The sequence below is a fragment of the Puma concolor genome, chromosome D2 (assembly GCF_028749965.1).
Source record: "Puma concolor isolate L17-30 chromosome D2, mPumCon1.1.hap2, whole genome shotgun sequence".
Taxonomy (NCBI): Eukaryota; Metazoa; Chordata; class Mammalia; order Carnivora; family Felidae; genus Puma; species Puma concolor.
This window is the reverse complement of record NC_141677.1, coordinates 50,756,624-50,772,432: the sequence shown is the minus strand read 5'-3', so window position 1 is coordinate 50,772,432 and position 15,809 is coordinate 50,756,624. Positions and strand designations below refer to the sequence as shown.

The 15,809-nt window shown below is 36.0% G+C and overlaps 1 protein-coding gene across 4 annotated transcripts in view; it reads left to right on the top strand.

Moving 5' to 3' along the window:
• Positions 1 to 22: 22 nt before the first annotated feature.
• The window catches only part of CSGALNACT2 (chondroitin sulfate N-acetylgalactosaminyltransferase 2), a 45,672-nt gene continuing 29,885 nt past the window's right edge, over positions 23 to 15,809 (top strand). For 2 of the 4 annotated variants that reach the window (XM_086680310.1, XM_086680309.1), the window contains exon 1: positions 25 to 184. The gene's annotated coding sequence lies outside the window, so the exon portion shown is untranslated. Of the gene's footprint in view, positions 185 to 15,809 lie in introns of all 4 variants that reach the window. The other 2 variants (XM_086680311.1, XR_015241701.1) reach the window with 2 other exon arrangements.

Sequence of the window (15,809 nt, the reverse complement as noted above, 5' to 3'; positions counted from 1 at the left end):
GGGCGCAAGCCGCAGCTGCAGCTTCATTTCCTCACGCGCGCCGGAAGTGGCGGTTGTCGGTGCAGAGGCGTGCGGTGGGCTGTGAGGTGGCTGCACCCCTGTCTGCCGGGCGCCGCGGGAGTATACCCGCGGCCGGGGGGAAGGCGGCTGGGCGGCGGTCGCCTTGCGAGGACTGAGGAGCGCGGTGAGTACCCGGCCCCACCCGGCCTTGCCTGCCCGCGCGGCTCTCGCGACTAGGGCCCGAGTGGTGCCGGGGCGCGGGCCGAGGGCTGTGGATCCCTCCTGTGCGGGTCGGGTCGCTTCTCCGACGAGCCCTCCGGGGGGGCCCTGTCCGGGTGGGGTCGCCTCCTGGAGAAGCCCTCTGGAGACCGCTGCGGTGTCAGGAAAAGCCACAGTTTTTCGGAGCGGTTTGAGTTTTCTGTTGAGAACGATGCTGTCAGAGACCGTTGGTTTGGGTGTGTTTTATTTTTGTCACTTTTTTTTTTTTTTAAGCTGTAACTCACCCCCGCCTCTGCCTCTCTCAGTGCATAACTTTGCAGTCCGCTGTTACCCCTTTATTGCGTTAAAGTAGTATTCTCCAGCTGCAGCCCCTCGCAGTTTCTGCCAGACACGAGGCGCCTTTAAAAGATGCACATTTGTGTCTGAATTAGTGGGGCCGCGGGGACTACAGGACAGGGAGCTTCTGGCATTTTCAGGCTGCATCTGGAAAATTGCACTATTGCTGAACAGCTTGCTGAGGAATCATTTGTAAAGGCAGTAGTGATGCTTTTATGATGACAGGAGGAAACATTGGTTATAAATCTTAAGCTTTTATCCTTCAGCCTGCTCTGGAGATTTATATGCAGTGTGTGGACGTTTAGCCTCATTGAAGGTTCTCAGGAGCTGGGCCTTCATTCCTGGTGGAATTCATGTTGTCTTTAAAGGTCGCATCAGAACGGTACTTCCAAACTTGGAGGTGGGAAACCAAGTATTGTATGACTGAGAATGGTGACCTTCATTTTGTATTGTTATTCTGATACCATTTGTTTAAAACTGTCTTGTGACTAAAAGAATGTAAGAAGGATGTCGGGTGTCCAGTATCTATGGCTTAGGACATTTTGACATCAGTACACACCGTTTTGGTTCCCAACGGTTCGGAAATTACATTTCTTTCTTAACTTTTTTATTGAGGTATAAAATACATATGAAGTCATCAAGTTCATAAATCTTTATTGTACAGCTCGGGATTTTTATAGATTTATTAACTTGTATAACCACAGGCTAGATCAAATTATAGAACGTTTCCATCATCCCAGGAGTTTCCCTCTGCTTCGTCCAAGTTTTACTGCTGCCCACCCCCCCCCCATCAGTATTCTGATTTCTGTCATCAGGTCTTAGGTTTGTCTATTTTGGGCTCGATGTTAATGGATTCACGCAGAATGCTGAGCACTTGCTTGTGAGATTCACCCATGATGTTCCATGTATCAGTAGTTCATTCTTTTTTTTATTGCTGTTTAATATTCCATTGTATGGCTATATGACTATTCTTTTGTTGATGGATATTTGTGTTTCCAATTTTTGTTATTACGTATTTTGGGGAATGCTATGGAACATTCTTGTAAATGTTCTTGGTGAACACACACCTGTGTGCATTTCTGTCAGCTGTGGAGTAACTGTCATAAGGTAGGCAGAAAATTGTTTTAACCAACCTGGACTCTTTCTTTTCTTTTTCAATAGAATTTGTTATTTTAATTTATATAACATTCAAGATTGGTAAAAAACAAAACTATTATGAGTTCAAGACTTAAGTGATTCATTACCCTATGGTTATTTTTTGAATTGTACACCTCTGACAATCTTCTCCCAGACTGTCATTACTTATTTAACTATCTGTTAGAGAAGTCTGCTAGATAGAGCTGGTGTCCCTGAAGCTTATTGCATAACACTTAGGTAAGAACAGTGTTACTCAAATTGGTGGTTGTTAGGGGAAACGAAACACCAAAAGGATATGACTAAAAATGGATTGAAGAATCATGGGATTGCAAGTCAGTAAACTTAACATTGTTGTCATACTATACAAGTACTAGGTGTAAATGTAAAATTGAATTCCAGGGTTATTTACAAGTACGAATTTACTGTAGGAGTACAGTGATTTCCATGTATACTGAGATGCTGATACATTTATATCAGAAACAGAAACATTTAAATCAGAGACATTCATATCAGGGGACAGACAACAGAAATCTGTGGCATGTGAGAGGTGCCCCAGACTGAACAAATAACAAGAACGAGACCTGAAGCAATAGAATTGATAGAAGAAATAGAAGAATACTTTAAAATTAATATTAGTATGCTCAGATTTGGGAGGGTACCATGCTTATTGAACAGGCTGCCCTGAAAACAAGCAATCAGTTCTTGAATAGTAAAACATAGAAAGAAGGAAAAATAGCTATGACATGGAAAATAGATCCAAAAGAGTCAATGCACATCTAACAGCAATTCCAGGAAGGAATAGAAATTAGAAGGGGAGAAATAACCACAGAGATTGTGAGGGTAGAAGTATCCAGGCAGTATCTTGGTCATCCAGAGCCAAACAGAAAAATGTTATCAGGAGACAAAGTACCAGCAAATGTAAATCAGCCCTTCCTTCTTACACCTTCCATTTCATCTGTGTTGTGGGGATGATCAGTAAGTATAACCTTTTCAGAGAGCTTGTAGAAAGATGTGGCACAGGTTGAGCGTTTCTGGCTGTGCTAACAACTCCTATTCCCCCATTCTCCTCCCCTCGCAATTGACAATAGATGCCAGATTTCCCATTCTTACCTTACAGTAGAATGGAAATAAAATACTATGTCAAGGAAAGAAAGGAAGGAAACAAAGAAATTTGTCTTAGTAGAAGTATCTGAGTTTATGAGTGGACTAGACAAACTGAGTGTCTTAAACGAGTGTTGATAGGCACGCCTAGATACATGCCAATGAAATTTATGAGCTTCATGGATAAATAAATATACAGTCTCATAAGCTTCCAAAGAGAAATATATGGTTATCTATAAAGGAGTGAAAATCAGATGTGTGATCAGACTTCTAATTTGGGACGTGGTTATCTAACATAATATCTGATGTCTAATATAACATAATATCTAACATAAATAGTGTTCATGAGACATATTTTAGACTCAGAAACTTCTCACCAACCAACCTGTCATTCAAAGTGAGGGCATAATTGGAGCACCTGGGTGACTCAGTTGAGTGTCCAACTTTTGATTTTGGCCCAGGTCATGATCTCAGTTTCTCGAGTTCAGGCCCCATGTTGGGTACTGCGCTAACAACACAGAGCCTGCTTGAGATTCTCCCCACCCCGTCTCTCTCTGCCCCTCCCCCCACCCACTTGCATTTTCTCTGTCTCTCAAATAAATTAAAAAAAAAAAAAAAAGGTGGGAGCAAAATAAAGTCATTTTCACCCATACCCACTAGGAATACCCCAAGATGTACTCTATCAAGTGAAAAATTAATCCAAGAAAAATAGATACGGAATTCAAGAAACAGTGACCAAAGAAAATAGTATAACTTATTTCTTAACTCCAAGACATTGATAACGATAAGCTAAGAACTATAATGGAATGCTAAGGAAGGATTAATGGACCAGAGTAGTTATAGTTTAAAGTCTGTAATCTGGAGCAAATATTTAACATAATTTTAAAAGTTGATTGGGAAGGTGAGATATAGATAAAGCCATGCTGAAAGGCTTATCCTGAGCAAGGAAAAGCTATAGAAACTGACCAATTACATGCTGAAATGAATACTTTAAGGAATTTTAACCTAGCAGTCCTGTTTTCAGAGGTTTATCCTGTGGGTGAAATAATACGTGGGAGGTCATGTATATATAAGGCTGTTTATGCTGGGATGTTTAATAGTGGCAGTAGGTTTGGAAGGATACACAAAAACTGAAGAAGGGACCTGGGCCTCTGAGATAGAAGGCAGAGGTTTCACTGTATGACCTTATATCATGTTTAACTTTTTTCTCACATGTATTTATTTTGTAGAATTTTAGAAATAGAAAAAAATTCTAGGAGTGTATACAAATGTAAAGGTTTAGAGCACAAGTTGCCAAATGTGACTGGGAACCTATTTTAGTATTACCTGTGACATAAGAGTGACTTTTATATTTTTAAGTGCTTGGGGGGGAAAAAAACCTAAAAGAAGAATATTTTGTGACATGAAAATTATAGGAAGTTCACATTTCAGTATCCGTTGGAATACAACTATGCTCATTCATTTGCACATTTTCTGTGGCTGCTTTTGTGCTGCAAGGCAGAGGTACTACATGGCCCTTTACCTGAAATGTTTGTTAATCCCTGGTTTAGAGCCAGAAATAGACCTCCATATGTATAAGGAATTGTGCTTATGATAAAAGTGAAATTTCAAATTAGTGACAAGAGCATGGATTGTTTAATAAATGATAAGAAATGGTTATTTGAGAAAATAAGTTTTATATTAGGATTATTTCCAGTACAGAAGCTAAAATCGAGAAGTCATGCAGGAAAAGACTGATAGATTTGACTCCATTAACAACAGCAACAAAAGAAAACTTTGCACAAGGGAAATAACACCCAACACTTACTGAGCACTTAATGCTTGCTTGTCATGTTTTACTTGACTGTTACAATAACACTGCAAGTAGGTTCTATAATTATTCCCATTTAACAGATGAGAAAACTGAAGCTTGTAGAGATTGAAGAATTTATCTATAATAAAGAATTAGAAAGGGATAGAGCAGATGTATGAATTTAGGCCATCTGGCTCCCAAACCTATTATGCAGACAAGATATTACTTTATAGGTATTATCTATGTCAACACATCTAGATCTACCTCATTCCTTTTAAATGCTCTGTTGTATAAATGTCTGCAGTTTATTTATCCTCTCTTATTGATAGACTTCAAGTTACTTTTATTTTGCTGTTATATGTAGCAGTAGTAAACATCTTATGCATGTGACTATATGCTAGTATTTCTGTAGTATGAAGTCTTAAAAATCTTAAAAGTGGAATTGTGAATTGCTGGATTAAAAGGCGTAAGTCAAATTTGTCCTTCCAAAAATAAGGTGTGTGTGTGTGTCTATTTTTAATTTATCTTTAATCAAAGGAATTGAAACATCTTGGAAGGAACCTTGGCCATCCAAACAAATTATTTTATAGATGAAGGCCATATAGGTTAAGTATTATGTCCAAGATTACACAGCTATTAAGTAGCTATTACACTTGACTTTTTGAGTTGTTTTTACTGTGCCACAGGCTGCTTTTGGCACATTCTTCTGTTTTACCTGTAATGATAGCATTAGTATTGCTGCCATTTGTTTTGCTGAAATCTGGGTACCTTGAGTATAGTTTTCCCCAGAAACACTTGTCAGAATGATTATTCTGGTATTATTTGTTCTTAGCACCCAATACAGTGTCTGTCTTAGTCAGTTTGGGTAGCTATAACAAAGTACCATAGACTGGCTTAATTTATTTTTCTTAATCTGAGATCAAGGTACCAGTTATAGTTGAGTTCTGGTGAGGGCCCTCTTCTGGGTTATGGACTGCCAACTTGTTTCTTCAGATGGCAGAAAGAGGGCTACATTAATTGCTCTTTGGGATCTCTTTTATAAGAGCACTAATCCCATTAAAGAGGGCTGTACCCTCATGACCCCTAGTTAACCTCCCAAAGGCCTTTTACCCCCTTATAAGTAACACATTGGGGGTTAGGATTTCAACATAAGAGTGTCTGAGAGAAACATTCAGTCCATTGCAGTGCCTAACACATAATAGGTACTCAAATATTTTTTTTAATGTGTTTATTAATTTTTGAGTGACAGAGACAGACATTCATTTTTAACAGACATTTTTGAGTTAGAACACTAACAGCAGAAGGGCAGAGAGAGAGAGAGAGAGAGAGAGAGAGAGAGAGACACACACAGAATCCAAAGCAGGCTCCGAGCTGTCAGCACAGAGCCTGACACAGGGCTTGAACCCACAAACCATGAGATCATGACCTGAGCTGAAGTCGGACACTTAACTGACTGAGTCACCCAGGCACCCTGGTACTCAAATATTTGTTGAATGAGCACTACCTTCTGGTGATCAGTACTTTTATTTCTAAATACAAACCACTTATTAATTGACATGTTAAAGAATCCGTGTATCACTGTAACTCATAAATTGCTCAAGGAATAAAAGATTCTAATTCCTTCCCTTACAAATATTTATACTTCATAATGTTTTAGTTTGTTTTTTTCTGACAGTGCTTATGTTTTCCAAATAATGTTTTGGCTTTTTGTTGTGTAAAAAATGAACTAAAAATTATAAATTTAGTTTTTGAAGACTTTAGTAAGACATTATACAGAAATTCAGGAAGATTATACAGAATAGAACTTTTTAAAAAATTTATATTTAAAGCCAAATTAACATACAGTGTAATAATGGTTTCAGGAGTAGAATTTAGTGATTCATCCCCTACATATAACACCCAGTGCTCATCCCACCAAATGCCCTCCTTAATGCCCATCACCCATTTAGCCCAATAACCCATCCAACAAACACGCCTCCAGCAGCCCTCAATTTGTTCTCTGTATTAAAGAGTCTCTTATGGTTCGCCTCCCTCTCTGTTTTTATCTTCAGAATTGAGAATTTTTAATTATTTTTATGTTAATTTATTTTTTTGAGAGAGAGCAAGCTGGGGAAGGGCAGAGAGAGAAATCCCAAGCAGGCTCCATTCTGTCAGCACAGAACCCAACATGGGGCTCAAACCCACGAACTGTGAGTTTGTGACCTGAGCCAAAACCAAGACTTGGACACTTAACCAACTGATCCATCCAGGCACCCCCAGAATAGAACTTTTAAAGTAAATAGATTCAAATGAATTGTTTGTATTTTGCAAAAGGCAGTAGGTTATTCTAAATGCAAACATTACAGTGTAAGTATCATGGAAATTATGTATGAAATATGTATTAGTACTACAAAATTATAGAATCAAAAGATTGAGTAGAAATTGCTTAAAGGCCATAGTGTTATGTAGGGATCAGTGCCACAGAATGAACTATGTTTAGCAATCTTCTTTTGTCTCAGAATCAGAAGGCAAATAGAAAGATGTAATGAGACCTTGAAGGTAATATGAGTTCTACTTTTTTTGGAGAGCAGGTTTTGCTTATTTTTGTTTTTGTTTTTTTGTTGTGTTTTTTTTAAGATTTTTAATTTTTTAAGTAATCTCTACACCCAACGTGGGGCTCAAACTTAAAACCCTGAAACCAAGAGTTGCATGCTCCACTGACTGAGCCAGCCAGGCGCCCCTCTTATTTTTAAGTCCAAGCTGGTAGTCAGCAAACCTTCATGCTTGTCTTCTTAATGAACAAAATGGAGTTTTCTTAAAAATGCCTCTTTGATGCTACTACTCAAACTAAATCTGATTTTTTTAAAAATAGCTTCACTGAGGTATAATTGACATATGATAAACTATGCATATTTAAAGTATACAATTTGATAATTTGAACATATGTATATACCTGTGAAATCATCACCACAAGTCAAAATGATAGACCGTATCTGTCACTCCCAAAAGTTTCCTTGTGCTCTTTTATAATTGCTTACTATTACCACTTCCCCAACCCACCCCTGGTCCCAGTAATCACTGATTCATCTGCTCTCTGTCACTACAAATTACCTTACATTTTCTAGAATTGTATATAAATAGAATATATACTCTCATTGTTGAGCTTCTGTCACTGAGAATAATCACTGAGATTCACCGGTGATGATACATGTATCAGTATGGCTCTACCACAGTTTGTTTATCCATTCATTTGTTGATAAACATTTGAGTTGTTTCTAGTTTTTGGTTGTTACATATAAAGCTGCCATGAGCATTTGTGTACAAATCTTTGTATGAACATATGCTTTCATTTCTCTCAGATAAATATCTAAGAATGAAAAGACGCAATCATGATAGGCTTATGTTTAACTTGTTAGGAAACTGTGTAAAACCGTCTTACATTCCTACCAGCAGTATATGAAAGTTCTGGTTCCTCCACATTGTCACCAGCACATCAGTCTTTTTAATTTTAGCCATTCTAAAATTAGCCATTCTATGTAATGGTATCTCATCGTGGTTTGAATTTGCATTTCCCTAATGACTAAGGGTGTTGAACATTTTTTTCATGTTCTTATATAAAGTGTTTGCTCAAATATTTTGCCAAGTTTTAATTGAGTTGTGTTTGTTTTGTTATTACTGCATTTTGATAGTGGTTAAGTATGTATTCTGAACACAAGTCCTTTGTCAGAAATATGCTTTGCACCTATTTTCTTCAGATCAGTGACTTGTCTTTTCATTCTCTTAACAGCATCTTCCAAAGAGCACAAATTAACATATTTTGACAAAGTCCAGTTTTTCAGTTATGCTATTACTGTTTTATCAAAGAAATCTTTGCATAATAACTTAAGGTGACAAAGATTTCCTCCTGTGCTTCTACTTTTATAGTTTTGGGTTTTTCATTCATCTGTAATTCATTTTGAATTATATCCTAGTGGATGTGAAGTAGTTATCTCTTTGTAGTTTTGATATGTGTTTCCCTATTGGCTAATAATGTTGAGCCATCTTCTCATGTGTTTATAGGCCATTCTTAATCTTTTTAGAGAAATGTCTAGTTAGATCTTTTGCCCATTGTGTTATTTATCCTTTTGATACTGAGTGATAAGAGTTCTTTACATATTCCAGACACAGACCCCTATCAGGTATATGATTTACAAATATTTTCTCCCATTCTGTAATTGTCTTTTCACTTTCTCAGTGATATCCTTTGCAGTACAAAAGTTTTTAATTTTAATGAAGTCCAATTTATTTATTTTGTCTTTGCTCTTTTGGTGTCATATCTAACAAATCATTGCCTAAAAGCCACAGAGATTTATACTTAGGTTTTCTAAGAGCTTTATGTTTTTAACTCTTACATTTAGATCTCTGACCCACTTGGAGTTAATTTTTGAATATAGTGTGAGGTAGGAGCCCAGTTTCATTCTTTTACATGTGAATATCCAGTTGTCCTAGCACCATTTATTGAAAAGACTTCTTTCTGCATTGAATTACCTTTCCACCTTGTTGAAATCAATTAATGTGGTTTATTTCTGGACCCTAAATTCTATTGATCTATATGTCTATGCCTGTACTAGTACCACACTATCTAGAAGTAAGTTTTGAAATGGGGAAGTGTGAGTCCTCCAGTTTCGCTCTTCTTTCTCTAGACTGTTTTGGCTATCCTGGGTTCCTTGAATTTCTATGTGAATTCTAGGATTAGCTTGTCAATTTCTGTAAAGTCAGCTGGATTCTGAAGAGGATCATGTTGAATCTGTAAATCGATTTGGAGAATATTGCTGTCTTAATAACATTAGGTCTTCCCATCCATGAGCATAGGTGTCTTTCCATTTATTTAAATCTTCTTTAATTTCTTTCAACAATGTTTTGTAGTTTTCAGAACACAAGTCTTATACTTGTTAAAATTATTCCTGAACATTTTATTCTTTTTGGTATATATCAGATTGTTTTCTTAATTTCATTTTCAAATTTTCAGTGCTGGTATATAGAAATACAATTGATTTTTATGTATTGCTCTTGTATCCTGCAAACTGACTAAACTTATTTATTAGTTATAATAGATTTTTAGTGAATTCCTTAAGATTTTCTATATACAAGATCATATCATGTGCAATCTTTTCCAATCTAGATGTCATTTTATTTCATTTTCTTGCATAACTTCCCTGGCTAGAACCTGTTCCAGTACTGTGTTAAAAAGAAGTGATGAGAGCAGACATCCTTGTCTTATTCCTGATCTTAGAGGGAAGCATGTAGTCTTTCACCATTAAATGTGAAGTTAGCTGTGTGTTAGCTTTTTTGTATCTGCCCTTTATCAGGTCGAGGAAGTTTCCTTATATTCTTAGTTTGTTAAGTAGTTTTATCAGAGGTGCAGGATTTTATCAAATGCTTTTTCTTTGTCTATTGACATGATTGTGCGGGGTTTGTCCTTTATTGATATGGTATATTAAATTAATTGACTTTTAGATGATAAACCAATCTTGCATTTCTGTGATAAATCTCCCTTGGTCATGTTATATAATACTTTTCATGTGTTGATGGATTCAGAGTACTAAAGTTTGGTTGAGGATTTTTGTGTCTCTATCATTAAGGAATATTGGTATCTAGTTTTCTTTTGATGTTTTTATATGATTTTGGTATCAAAGTAATACTGGTCTTATAGAATGCTTTGGAAAGTGTGTTTTATTTTTTGGAACAGCTTGTGAAGAATCGATATTAATTCTTACAAATGGTTGGTAGAATCCGCTATTGAAGACATCTGTGCCTGGACTTTTCTTTGTGGGTAGTCTTTGATTATTAATTTGGTCTCATAGGTCTGTTAATATTTACTATTTCTTCCTAAGTCAGATTCAGTGGTTTGTGTCTTTATATTTTAAAGGGATTTAAATAATTTGAAACTTATATCCATGTTGTTAACATTTCTACTTTCTTCATGCTTTGTATAGATTCATATTTCCATCTGGTATTATTTTACTTCTGCCTAAAGGACTTGTAGTGCAGGTCTGATGGGGATGAATTCCTTTAGCTTTTTAATGTCTAAAGAATTACTGGCCTTTGTTCTTGACAGATACTTTTTGTGTGTATAGAATTGTAGGTTGACATATTTTTCCTTTCAGTTCTTTAAAGATAATGCTCCACTCCCTTTGTTTCTTGTATGTGGTGTGTGTTTTTTTTCTGGCCACTTTCAGGATTTTCTATTTATCATAGAATTTGAGCAATTTGATTATCGTGTGCCTGGCTTTAGTTTTCTTTATGGCTTTTGTGTTTGGTAATCGTTGAGCTTCTTGGATCTGTGTTAATAGTTTTCATCAAATTTGGAAAACTTTCAGTTTTATTTCTTTAAATATTTCTCCTCACCCCCCTCTCACTTCTTTAGAGACTCTAATTACATATATACTAGACTGCTTGAAGCTGTCACACAGCTTTCTGGGTGCTCTGTTAATGCTTTTCATTCTCTTTTCCTTCTGTATTTTACATAATTTCTATTACAGTGTCTTCAATTTGTTAATATTTTGCACTGAAATATCTACCACTAATTCCATTCAATGTATTTTTCATCTCAGACATTGAAGTTTTTATCTCCTAAAGTTCAGTTTGGATGTTTTTATGTCCTTTGTGTCTCTGTTTAGTTTTTTGAACATGAATATCTTTTTAAATACAGTTGCAGCCATTTTAATATCCTTTTCTCTTTTTTATAATGCTTATTTATTTTGAGAGAGAGAGCAAGCTTGTGCACGAGCAGGGGAGGGGCAGATTGCAAGCAGGCTTCATATCAGCACAGAGCCTGAAGCAGGGGCTCAATCCCATGACTGGGAGATTATGACCAGAGCTGAAACCTACTAGAGTTTTAGTAATAATAATGACTCTATTATTGTCAATTTCAGTAATAATAATAACTCTATTATTGTCAATAGAGTTGGACACTCAACCAACTGAGCCACCCAGGTGCTCCCTAACGTTCTTTTCTATGAATAATTTACATCCAAATTAGTTACCATATAGTGCAATAATGATTTCAGGAGTAGAATCCAGTGATTCATCCCCTACATATAACACCCAGTGCTCATCCCAGCAAGTGTCCTCCCTAATGTCCCTTGCCCATTTAGCCCATCGCGCCACCCCAAATCCCTCCAGCAACCCTCAGTTAGTTCTCTACATGTAAGAGTCTCTCGTGTTTGAGCTGCCTGGGTGGCCCAGTCGGTTCAGCTTCCGACTTCAGCTCAGGTCATGATCTCGTAGTTCATGAGTTCAAACCCCGTATCAGGCTCTGTGGTGACAGCTCAGAGCTTGGAGCCTGCTTCGAATTCTGTGTCTCCCTCTCTCTCTGCCCCTCCTCACATTCTGTCTCTCTGTCTCACAAAAATAAATAAACATTAAAAAAAAAAAGCGTCTCTTATGTTTTGTCCCCCCCCACCCTGTTTTTATATTATTTTTGCTTCTCTTCCCTTATGTTCATCTGTTTTGTATCTTAAATTCCACATATGAGTTAAGTCATATGATATTTGTTTTTCTCTAATTTTGCTTGGCATAATACACTCTAGTTCCATCCACTTTGTTGCAAATGGCAAGATTTCATTCTTTTTGATTGCTGAGTAATACTTCATTGTATATATGTACCACATCTTCTTTATCTAGTCATTATCGAAAGACATTTGGGCTCTTTCCATACTTTGATTATTGTCAGTAGCGCTGCTATAAACATTGGGGTAGCATCTGTCAGTTCTAAAACATTTTCAATCATTGATTATTCTCATTATGGGTTATATTTTTTTTTTCTGTGTATGCCTGGTCATTTTTGTTTGGATGTCAGACATTGTGAATTTTATTTTGCTGGGTGCTAGATATTTTTATATTCCTATAAATATTTTTGAGGCTTGTTGTGCAGTTACTTGAAAACAATTTGATCCTTTCAGGTCTTGCTTTTAAGATTTGTTAGTCAAGACCAGAGCCATGTTTAGTCTAGAGTTAGTTTTTTCCCATGACTGAGGCAAGACCTTTTTGAGTACTCTACCCAATGTCCCATGTATTTTGAGGTTTTCCAGTCTGTCTGCTGGGAACATGCACATTATTCCTGGCCCAGTATGAATGCTGAGATCTGTGTCCTCTAATTTTTTTTTTTTTTTAGCTTCAGTTAGTTTCTTTTATATGCCTGCACTGGTCAGTGCTCTGCTGAATACCCAAAGGGTGTCCTCCTCAAATCTCTGGAGTTCTCTCTCTGTGCAACTCTCTCTTCTGGTACTATATCCTTTCACGCTAGCAGCCTTGGTCTTCTCAGCCTGTTGGCTCCCTCTCATCAACTCAACAAGTCAACTGGTCCCTGCTTAGAGGGGACTCCCTGTGTTATGACCTGGAAACTAAGGCAGTAAGCTGGGCAATCGTTTATTTTTTGTTTCTCCAAGGATCACTGACCTTTGTTACCCAGTGTTCAGTATCTTGAAAAACATTGTTTTATATTGGGAGGGGCGGGTTCTGGATTTTATTGGTTGATTTTTTATTGTCCCAAGTACAAGAGTAAATCTGTCCTTGTTGTTTCATCTAGGAAGTCTCTTTAATGTGTTTTTAAAGAATAAGACTTGATGGCTCCTAAGGTTTCTTTTTAACCCTGAGATTTTTTATTTTGTATTACATATTTTGAACAGCTCATTTTCCTATCTCCATAGTGTCCATTCTCCCCTCACAACATTTAACTGTTTGCTGTTTGTTCATAGAAGGTTGCTTGGGATTAACTCTGGGTTATGAATGAACCTTGTTTATGATATAAACACATAGAATGAGGGCAATCAAGCTGTAACAGCCGGAAAATGGATGTTTTCTCCAACATACTTAACATATTTAAAGTTTTTATAATCTAGTTGAGAGTTTGGCTAAAGAGTTTCCTTCACAGACTAGGCAGGTAAGACTTTAATTTGGTATCTTTTATTTTTAACCACAGAGCTATGCAAATAACATTTATATTCTAAAGTAATTACAGCAACTTTTCTTTCATTTCAACTGTAAGAGATTTAACTGTAAATAGGCATGTAAGATATCTCAAAACCTGTATTTTGCTTGAAGGGGGGAAAGACCTTGGTTTTTTAATGCTACCATGTAATAATTTTATAGAACCTTTATTTAAACCTTTCATTTCTGCATTTATTGTTCTTAGCCAAAATGAAGATAATATCAACATTATTTTATTTTTTTTTTATTATTATTATTATTTTTAATTTACATCCACATTTTTTAGCATATAGTGCAATAATGATTTCAGGAGTAGAATCCAGTGATTCATCCCCTACATATAACACCCAGTGCTCGTCCCAACAAGTGTCCTCCCTAATGCCCTTTGCCCATTTAGCTCATCCCCTCACCCAGAATCCCTCCAGCAGCCCTCAGTTTGTTCTCTGTATTTAAGAGTCTCTTAGGTTTTGTCCCCCTCCCTGTTTTTATATTATTTTTGCTTCCCTTCCCTTATGTTCATCTGTTTTGTATCTTAAATTCCACATATGCATGAAGTCCTATGATATTTGTCTTTCTGTGACTGACTAATATCATTTAGCATACATAATACACTCTAGTTCCATCCACATTGTTGCAAATGGCAACATTTCATTCTTTTTGATTGCCGACTGATACTCCATTGTGTGTGTGTGTGTGTGTGTGTGTGTGTGTGTGTGTACACATACATACATACATACATATACACACCACATCTTTATCCATTCATCAGTCAGTGCACATTTACTTTCTCCATACTTTGGCTATAATTAATCAACATTATTTTAAAAGTTGGCATAGGAAATGTATAAAAATACTTTTTTAATCAGTATTGTCCAGGGTTTTTGGACCGCAACCCTCTTATAAATATATTTTATGTGGAGATCTCATACATATACATAATTGTAATAAAAAACTTACTGCTATATGTGGTATACACTGATAGTTCCTGTTCAATTTCAGTGAAAAGTAAACCTTTAGAAGTGACCCTTGTAATGGATCACATCTCACAGTTTCAAATACAATGCTATATAAAGAAGAAAGCTATGAGGTACCATATTAATAAAAGGTAGACATACTTCGACTACATGCTTTTAGTTCTATTAATCAAATTTCATTTCAAAACAGTTTGAGTATACTATATTTAGTTAAATCATGTCTGGTGTTTTTGCAGCATCTTTGCCACAAGCATTTTTCCTGCATAGCTAATTGGCCATAAAGCAACTTCACCATAAAAGATAAAATCATGAAAAATAAAAAAGAGGCATTTATTAAAAAGGACATAGTGAAAAATGAAAAATGAATAACAAAATTTTAAAAACTATTGTAAAATACAAAATATTTGAATATATTTAAAATGTGTGTAGATTTATGGCAGTATTGTGCAAATAACTGATTTTATTTTGTGAATTGTACCTAAACACTTGTCTTCAAAGTCTTTTTTTCATAGTATTACACTTTTTTTTTTTTTGCTTGTTGATCCATGTCCGTGTTCAGCATTGCACTTTATTTTTTCATGAAAAATTTTTCCTTCATTAAAGAGAGGCATCAGTTTCCAAATACTAGGATACATATTTGTAACTTAGCTTTGTATTGTATTGTGAAATCCTTCTACACTGTTGTTTGTTTTTGTCATATTGTCAGATGTCCATTGATAGACATTCCAAAGTTCTGTGGGAAGGGTGGTTTCAAAATTCCACCACTGGATAGAATATTATGGGGGCTAAGATTTATATAATATAAAAATGGGAGTACTACGGTCAATGGAGAAATGAAACCAAGCTGTCATCTAGTTGATAAAACCAAGAAACTGTCAGCCAGTTATTTTTTTTAATCTTTGACAGCAAAATTGCCTTATGACCTTATTAGTTATTCAACAAAAATGTTTGTGGGAAAGATGCTTATAGCAAAACTACCTAGAATGTGTTAAATATGTATAACTTTATTAATAACTTATGTAAGATTGTGGCTCTACATTTTCAGTTTTAGTCTTTTCCCTAATAAGCAGGCTAGTAATAACTTATAAGTAGTTAAAAGAGATACCTCTGAATTTTATCTTTTAAGTAATGACATTCAAGCTAAGAACTATGGTTTTGAGACGTGGTAAAGTCCTAGAACTAATATTAGCTTTGCATCCTTATTTTTTAATTAGATACCTTTCTTAAAATAATTTTTTTAATGTTTATTTGTTTATTATAGAGAGAGGGAGAGCACAAGCGGGGGAGGCGGAGAGAGGGAG